The following is a 10,255-nucleotide window of genomic DNA, read 5'->3' on the forward strand; positions in this document are numbered from 1 at the left end:
ACAATCATGCCCATAAATCTTAACCCATATACTTTTAAGCCCCATTTCTCTCTTCAGTGCACACACCCATGAGTAAATAAGAGATGGAGGACACATTTTTGAAATTGGCTTTGAGCTTTGAGTCCCTCAGTAAGTCACGGGTCGAGCTAAGGAATTTAGGTTTGTGGCAGCAGAAACGCTTGGAAAAAAAGATAAACATGCTCAGTGCTTTCCTTTTAGGGTTCATTACTCTGCCGATCCCGGGTGGGCCATGAGAAGAGTAGTTAATTCCTACCAAAGGAGAGAGAAAAAACACATTAACTGAGACCTATCCATCTTCCCAGAGCTGACACCTTCATTTAAATCTCTTTTTTCTAAAAGGATGTTGAGGCAGAGTCGTCTTCTCAATGCATGAGCTTGCATACATGAGGTGAGTAAGTGGGTATGATGCCTTTCAGAGTAAAAATCTTTCATCTTGATGGTTTCAAATTAAAAAGGTCCACAATTTCCTGCTCTTTTGAAATATTTAAATGTTATTTTCAGACATCTGGTAGTATATTCATAATACTAATGCAGGTTGCTGTGTTTTCATTTGCTCCAGGGAGAGAAACTGATTTGAAGGCAAGTCTCCATTAATCTACCAAAAGCCCATATTTTTAACAAGGGACACATTCAAATTACACTTGACATTTCATCAACAAGAAGTCTATAAGACCTTAAAGGCAAACTATATGTAAAAATGAAAAATTGGATTAATAGTTGCTTAGTCTCAAACATGAGGTCAATCTTCTTTCAGAATATTTTCAAAGAAAGTTTTTTTTTTATCTCTCGCTCTTTTTAATGTTTCTTTGTCCCCTCCTCCCCTCTCATTAATCTTCACCCAAATCTCACAACTACCTGCCTATAATATATGCCAAGTGGTTTTATCATGGGTCCTTGGTCGACTGCAGCCTTAGAACAAGATCTGCTAACTTTAATCAAATCAGTGCCGGGAGTTCTAAGGTCCCCGGTGAGGCTAGCTTTGTGCCAGGTCTACCAATATTACAGCCTATTAAGAAACAATGACAGGGCACACACATCCAGAAACACACAAACTGATTGGCATTAATCACTGAAAGAATTAAGAGCTCAGGAACCCTGGGTCTGCCTCCTAGGAGTATTGTTATAAAAGAAACTAAATGAATGATGCCATTAGGCATTTGATACATCACATTGAACAAGTTTTACTGATTCTGTAGTGGCTTTAAAAAAATGTAATGTAATTGCAGAAAACTGAAACCCTAAAGAACTTACTGAACTGTTGCATGACTACTTGTACAGTAGTAATTGTACAATTTTTGTTTATGCATGATATATAAGAACTTGTACACTAGGTGTTGTTCCACTTAAAAGAAATTTTAAATATTAATCAAATAGCCTTAATTGCTGTAATAATACATATTTGTAATTGCATTGCCTTAACTTTGTGATTTTCCAGACTTCAGCAATATTCAGCCCATGCTTTACAATTTTCAAAACTTTCTGAAGAATTAACATAACACGTCTGATGCAAGTTTTAACAAAGTTTAGGTTCTTTTAGTTGCTTCTCTCATATCTAAGATGTATACCTTTCTATGCTAGAATGAGTATTAAAAAAGATTAGTTAACTAACATTAAGCCAATTTCTGCGAGAGATTAGACAGAAAATGATGCTTCTTAGACCTATTACTGGCTTATAGTCAGTAATAGATCTAAGAAGCATCATAGCCTATGTTCAACTTACTTTATTCTGCTGGCATTGCTGGTAGATTTAAGATAGTTTTCTTTACAGTTTTCACTTGTATTCACCTGTATTATTAATAGATAATAGAAGAAACATGCCTCATATTTTGCACTAAAGTTTAAGTACATTTTTGTCAATTTTAAATATCACATAAGACAGATTTAAAGACCATTTATTCTCCTTTTCAAATGTCACTTTGCTGTCGGAGTCAGGTACAATATTCTCTGTCAGTGTGTTTGTTCACAGAGAAAAAAAGGTTCTGTATATGTGTGCAAGCGTGGATGTGTTGGTGTTTCAGAACATAAAGTCTGAGAATCAGACAGGAAATGGGGTTTTATTTCTCATTTACTGCTCTGTTTAATGTGATCTGAGTAGCACAGCTTGCACTTTGAGTCCTAAAGAAGCAGTGCCTTAATGCAGCAGAGCCAGAAGAGAAGAGCCAAGTTTTAGTATTGTGTTTATAAGCACTCACTCAGCTGAGCTCGATGGTGCCCAATGACAATTTAATTCCTGCGTGAGATAAGTATGAAAAGCCAACACACAGATTCAAAATTGCCTGATTAAAATGAGAAAGACTTTTTGTTAAAACACAAATAATTCTCTACTATCAGACAACAGCAAACATAATACAGAGGCATTTTATATCAGGAAAAAAAAAGACTAGTAACTGCATCATCTAAGAAGACAACTTAGATCTACAAAGTGGATCACAAAAGAGCAGCATCCTTTTACATCTTTTATGATACATAACATTTAATGCTGTTATTTCCCCATCTATTAGCCATACTCACCACATCCTGTGTGGCAGGGGCTGGACTCTATCCCCACTATCATAAACTGAGTGAACTAACAGGAAGACTGTAAACCATTCACACCTAAAGATATTTTTAAATTACCAATCAAACAAACAGGTTTTTTAGATCCTCAAAAGAAGCCGGCAGGAAGGCAGGCAGGACAAACTCAGACACGTGGAGAACATCCAAACTCCACAGCAGGTCCACACAGGGGAAAACAAGGTAAGGACAGGCAAAAATCTGAATGGGCCAAAAAAGCTATAATTGGTGCATTTCTAATCTCCAGTCTTCTGTTTGTGTAGCCCAGGTAAATGAGCTGTAATAAAGCTTCTTTTAGCATTGTTTAAACATTGTAAACATTATCATAATAAAATTATGTCCTGACGCATAACACTGACCAAGAAAGCTGCGTATCTCAAAGCAGTTTGGAGTTTTTCCAAGCAATATTCATCACACTTGCTATTTTTAAATATTTAATCTAAAGGGTTATGAGCAGGCCTATAAATTGAAAAGAAAATACAAATATCATTTTACTGAACAATATCATTTTTTAGGATTAGATTGCTTTTTGCTGCATATTTTAGTTTACAGTGTATGAAGAAAAGTTGCAGAAAAGTCATTACCATACAAGCACAATTAGCAACCAAGTTGCACACAATATAAGATGAAATCCAAACAACATGAAATAATATGAAGGAACAAAACTCTCAGTGGTCCCTTTGGTACACGAGTTACTAAAATCCACTGTATGTGGCACAGCTCAAACACTCATGTGCATGCACTCAGTCCCACAGGATCAAGCCTTCAGGGGGAGCTAGACTTGCCTTAACAGAGTGAAAAATAATTTCTAATACATATTAATGAAGCAGAGTTGAATCGATGCCCTTGGAACTTTATGAGGGAGTGTGCCTGTGCAATGCTGTGACAGCATAGGTGGAGCTTAGAATTTTAGGGCTGGTTGTGGACAGTGTTAGCTTGGCTCAATGGTGAGAGCCCTCATCCATCATGCTGAACTCAGTGAGATGGAGCTCAAAAGGTCCCATGGGGAAAACCCCGACTATGAAAGAGCCCATCAAGTCTCAAAAGAGGGACCTACATTAGCTCTGTGTGTAAGCTAAATTAAACTGTAAGGTAATGACTCAAAAGTAAAATACACTTCATTTTATGTTCTTATGTACACAATTTATCTTAACTACTAAAATTCTTTGGCACTTGCACTTCAGAGTGCACAAATTATAAAATACTGCTTCTGCAGCAAATAGCTGAAAGCAGCTTGTTCATCAAGGACAGAAAGTATTGAACAAAGATGACTTTACAATCCCTGCAGCACTTGTGGTTGACACAGCCATTAACAGTGTGACCAACAGGCCATTTGCACTCTATGATTCACACATTTAAACATATTAATAACTACGCCACTGGCTCAAGTCCATGTGACAAGAGGGAGAAAAAGAAATTGGCAGACAGGATGATAAATCTGTCCATCTTTATTTTGAATTGTTCCTGCACCAAAAATGATAAACAATGTGAACATTTTCCAGTAATTAATACTTCTGTTTGTTTGTTTTAACATTACTGTTTACTGTCTGGAGGGTCTTTTTTTTTTACTGGATCTTACCCGCCTAAATCAAATTGCACAGGATAAGGTTGATTTTCTAGAAAAATAAAATAAAAAAGAAGGTGCTCTGGACTGTAATTAAAATGTATCTTGCAGCAATACACCGCACACCCACACACAAATGTGCTTGGCTTAGGCTTGTTGTTATTCCTGTGCTGTGTTGCTACTGCATGATCATGCCAAAACCCAGAGGCAATTTATTATGGACATCAGAGGAGCAACAAAGGTCACAAGCGAGACAATGTATCAGCAAACCAATCATAGCCACTACTGATTCAGCACTTTCAAAGACATCACTTGCTGATCGCGGAAAACAAAATTGAAAAAGAAAGTGGAAAAATAAAGAAACTGGAAAGAAAAAATTGTGACAATGAACAGACAGGTGTGTGGGGAAAAGATGTAAAATGATCTGTAAGACCAACAAAACAAACAAAAAAGTTTTCAAAACTGCTAAAATATTAAAATTACACTTTAATTTTTTTATTTCCTAAATATGAGGCATCTTTACTTCATATCTTGAGCCCAATTCTGATTCAACTACAATCCATTAAAAGCAGTGCAATATGACACTAAAGCTATTTATTGTGGACTGTAGAAAATGCAAGTATCAGACAGCAAGTTGGTAACTGCAGATACTTTAACTTACACTGGTCTCTGTGACAAAAAAAGCAACAAAATCTTGATTAAAACAAAAACCAAATGGAAATTTTTCATCAAGAACCCATTTTTACCAAAGTCAAACTTCTAAAACAAATGTTATTTACACTCAGTTTACAAACACAAGCAATCACATATTATAAGCAATTATCTCAAGGCCTCAAAAACATCCTGCAAGACATCTGTTTAATGTGAGGGTTATTATTTGCTGCTCTCAGGCTACTAAATCAATGTTGGTTAACTTCCATGGGACAAATGTGCATTTCTGTAGTGTATATATATTTATATGCACTACAAACGACAATGAAAACTGAAACGCTTCAAATCCAAATAGCGTTCAAGATATTTCTGCTTAAATCAGGTTATAAAGGATTACAGGAACTGTGACCTCCTTAATATTTCTAATTAACATACACGGTGGTGTTACAACCCCTACAGCTACAACTTCAAGAGTCAGCCAAACCTTATCCAGCTCCACAAATAGGATTAAAAGACCTGCTTTATCATAAACTCACATTTCTGGTATATTAAAAGTTAAAAGAAAATTGAATACAACCACTAAATTGAGAGACGCGTAAGCACTAAAAGACACCCAAAGACACAAGCTAACTCTTTGGGGACAGAAAGTCTGAACAAAATCTGTACAGAGTAAGACTTTTCCAAAATTTCAAAGTATTGGTGAGCCTAGAAAGCATCCACAGTGGAGAGGGAGGCAGGAAGAGAGTATTTAGGTCTCTTTAGTGCTGAGTTGCAGCCACTACTTGATTGGGTTCTTTGGGAGGAAATGGAAAAGCTCTCCAGCCAGGTGCTTATCACTGACCAGAGCTTACAGAGTCAACCGACCACAGCCCGACACTCCTAGAGAAAGTTCCAATCAGCCTGCGGAGAGTAATGTCCAGGAAAGATATTTCCACCAAGCCCAGTGTAACTTTTCAGAGGTAAATATGTTCTTTCTAAACTTCTGAGACTTCCACGTGAGTTAAGAGAACAGTAATTCACTTTTGAAGAGCTAAGAGCTACACTTTCAACAATTTTTCAAAATAAAAATGGGGATGACACAAGTTGCTGATCATCACAAGTAGATGATTAGATCCATGATGCTCCAAGAAAAGCCTTTAGTGGAACACAGAATCTGTGCTTCATCAAATGCAACAATCTGCAGTGATAAAGCAAGCAGAATGGACAGTCTAGTTTTCTGCTTTAAGCATAGGAACAAAAAATATGTGTGATTGGTGAAATCCATATTCTTTTTAAACTGAAAACAGACCATTCAAATAATTGCATCAGAACCAGTGCCTTCAATATCCACATCGATAATGATGCAATTAAGCAATATTGTACATTTACATTTGGGAATGTTGTCCTCTTTTAAATGTTCATTGAAGCCTGACTTATGACTTAAATACAAACACAATGCTGAGCTTAGTGTAGTTTGTTGCCCTAAGCCTCATATCTAGTTCTGTGAATACCTGCAGTTAAGTCTTTGGTTCTCTGCAAATCCATTATCCCTGCATGTATGAGATATGTTGACAGTCCCACAGAGGGTGAAAGAGCTTGAGGGTAGGTGGATGGATGGGCAGAGGGGAGCTGCTGATAGTGAGGAAAAAAAGAAAAGGTAGAGTCCTGAGAGGGAAGTGGCAAAGAAAGGCAGACAGTCAGATATAAAAGTGTGGTTTGTGGGGCTACAGGCCTCTGTGTCCTGCAGGGGATTACAGATGGCCCTCAGAATTAAATCAAAACTGTCCCGACTGCCAAGGAATAGGCTCTGAGACACATTGGGTGCCACATGAGAGAGGGGTAAGACTGGCGCAAAGGGAGGAGGCTGAAGGCAAGTGCTGCAGCCACAGAGTGAAAATCGCTTTCAAATGAGTTTTTGAAATATCTAAAAATAAATTGCCTTTGAAAAAGCTCAACGGACAGCTGATATGAACGATGGATGAGAGCCAATTGGAAAGTTACCACATTTTTCCTCTTCTTTTTCTCTTTTATAACTTGCAGTCATTTGCTTTTTCATGACTTATTACAGTTTCAGCAAACTGTACACATGATTGGAGACACTACCTTTTCCAAAATCTTGAATGTAAACAAAAGTCTTTATTGCTTGGTTAACACTTAAAGATACTTGAATAGATAATGATAATATTAAATGGATGGATATATTAAATAAAAATGCAGATATGTAGCAACAATTCCAAAATTAAAACAGACTATAAAGTATATTTTTAGAGATCTACACTGAATATCTAATTCTCTTTTGTCAGCTGTCCTACTCATTTCCTCTGCACATGCCATGTGTTTGTATATGGAGGGACACCAGCAAAACACCTGACAGCGACAAAAAAATAACTTTTGGTTAACAAATTAAACTGCTTTTCTTTTCAATCATCCTTCATAATTCTAAATGTTTGATTTAGCTGGCAAATAAATAATGTTTTGGAATATTTATTACTCATTTAACTTGATTCATGTAACAAAGTGTGATATGTGCCAACTTGGAAACCATCTAAATATGACTTTTCATTCCAAGACTTGACAGTAATAACTTTGGAACACTATAATTACATGGACTAGTGACATCTAATGTAAATTAATATGCTAATGAATCAATACAAATTGCAAGACTTACTTTTTTACATTGTTGGCAGTTAAAGACATTAAATGTACAAAAAAGCATGATAATCTGGTTTGATAAATTATTTTGTAATAACTGCAATAAACAAGTAAAACTGCCCAAAATGTCAAGAGGAATGTAACATATAAATATGAAATATTTTTAATATTTTTAAGTTGAGTACTGTAAAACAAAAAATGTTCTTGACATTTTGCATTAATAAAAGATGATGTACACCAAACAGACATGTCTCCCATTAAAATAAGAATAAAATCATTACATAAATTTAAAATAGGCCTGTACACATAAGCTGTTTTTTCATTGTCCCATCTCAGCACGACTCTCTTCGCCCTAACTCGGCTCTACTTGGTTCTACAGTGAATTTCCATACAACTGATTGCTGCCTCAATGTCAGCAGGTCGTTGTAGCTTTTCAGCCCAAAACTTACAATCAAAGAGTAAGTAAAAGTGGAATAAAGTCACTAAGCCCTCATCATTGTCTTCCATGGTTTCTAAAAATGCCATTGCCTTTTCAAGGGCACCTTTCCTCTGCCGGTCAGAGACCGTAAATAGAGTCCATTTGGTCCAACTCTGTCTGAATTCTGTCATCAACCAACAACCACAGGAATGTCTGCACCTCATAGTACCACAATCTTGGTTTACATGTTGCCATTTTTATAAATATATATAAATATTGTTTAAAAAAAAGTAAATAAAAGCAAATGCTGGCCAATAAATGGCCTGCAGCCTGCTTACGTCAAATCTTCTGCACGACTTAGCTTGTTTGGAAGCCCAGCCAGGTAGGTACTAAAAAGTACAAAGAAGTGAGCTGAAAGAGGGTAGGACCCCAGAATAGAAAGACTCTGAACCTGTACAGTGTTGAGCAAAGTCGAGCCCCTGGAATAGTTATAGTTGCCAAACAATCCTTACAAAATGCATTCTACACAATGGAAGACCAACTCGATCCCTTTACTCAGAGTCAAACTTTTTCATTGAACTGGTCAAACATATATTTTATATGTTGTAGGGTAGAAACAAAACAAAAACACTCTCACTTGTCTTAGGCTAAGGTTCAACAAAAGGAGACCATAGCATTTAAGCCAGTGGTCTTATCTCCCAAAGGTATCTTTCCTTATAGCAAAGCAAGATCAAAAGCACTTCAGTTTGGTAAAACCCTGACTACACTAAGATCACTCAGCTGTTCAAATTAGAAACCTCAAATGGTGAACGAGGAGGAGTGAAGGGAGACAATAAGGCCAGAAAATACTTATACTGGATTGCTTTTTGTCCGTCTGTGATGATGACAATGAACATTGGATTATTCTAGCAGTTTATGAGCCACTTTAGGCTGTTCCTTAATGTGATCCACTTCAATGCAGCTCCTTAGTAAAATAGCCTATTAAAGCTGATCATGAAGGCATGTCTGCCATCAAAACCGCCTCTTTTTGTGGTATTTGCCTGTGAGGGAGTTTTCCCTTGTCATTAAAATGACAATGATTCACCTTATGCATATGCAAATAGACAAAAAAGCTAGACAAAATGTTGCAGGGTTTTTAATGGTGGAGTATTGTGTCTGCATGGCACAAAGCTGTGGTTTATGAAAGGTGGGACCTGAGACAGCAGTCATTGCCAGGTTGTCTTTACCCGGTCCAGAACTGTAAAACAAACTGAGTTCGGGAGTTTTTAGGACAAACACCCATTTTGGGAATACATTCTAACATGAACAATGAGAAGACATATGCTTTGGCACAGGCAGTGGACTTACCATAACCAAAAAGAACATAGTGATTGACACTTCACTCCAAAATCTAACAAAATCAAAGCTGTGCATTACTGGTCTAGATGCTTTTTGCTTTATTTTGCTTTAGAAATAATCACAAAAATAAAGGGGAGGTGATGCTCCCACAGATGTACTGAAGTAGATATAGCTCTGGTCCTTCTCACAACATTAGCGGTTTCAATTTAGATATTAAGCTGGTCAATGTTAAAAGACACTTGCTGACTCACACAAAAGGCATAGTGAGAACACTAAAAAGATTAAAAATTTTGTGTTTGCAGGGGACACTTTTAGGTTCAGTAGCTGGGAATTTTTTTAAGGTGGCAATGTCTTCCTTCCTAACAGGACAAATAAAAAACATTATTTAGCAATTAATTACATGCTTTAGGGTGAGCACGTGAAGGCAAACTTTGTGAAAAATTCTGCTCATTATGGCACAAAGGCATGATTGTGGCAGTTAAATACCTGGGAAGTGTCATGACACCCATGTGTCACATATTCCAGCCTTCCAATTAAAACTCCACTTTGCTATTTACCAAAGCACAGAAGGCTGAAAATTTTCATCATACTCAGGAGGACACAATGAAGAAATCCCAGGGTGACGATCAATCTAGCATGACCTTAGGCCTTGTCATAACATTGTCACAGTATCAAACCAACATATGGGCCACTGTTCATAAGTAATAAAAACTCACACCAACGCGGTCCCTTAAATTACATACTTACAGATACACTGCCTCTGGCAAAGCAGCAGACACATTAATACCACATTACAACTGTATTTTGGCGACATCGTGAATAAGCAGAGATTCACAGCAGCTGCATTCATTACGCAAACGTGATTAAAGTGGCGGACCCCTTGGGCGTCCAGGGGCCTAATGATCCCACTCTGCCTTTTGTTATTCATGTTGGCTGAGGGCATGCCACTGAGCTGCAGCCCTTGGTGTCTGCTTGCACCAAATGAGGTCTCATTAACAAGAGGCCATTCACAAACCTCGCGTTCATACTCAGCACCCAGCCGTGGTAAATGAAAGCGACAGAGCCCCCGGATGCCTGCG

Source organism: Kryptolebias marmoratus, linkage group LG18 (genome assembly GCF_001649575.2).
Source record: "Kryptolebias marmoratus isolate JLee-2015 linkage group LG18, ASM164957v2, whole genome shotgun sequence".
Lineage (NCBI taxonomy): Eukaryota > Metazoa > Chordata > Actinopteri > Cyprinodontiformes > Rivulidae > Kryptolebias > Kryptolebias marmoratus.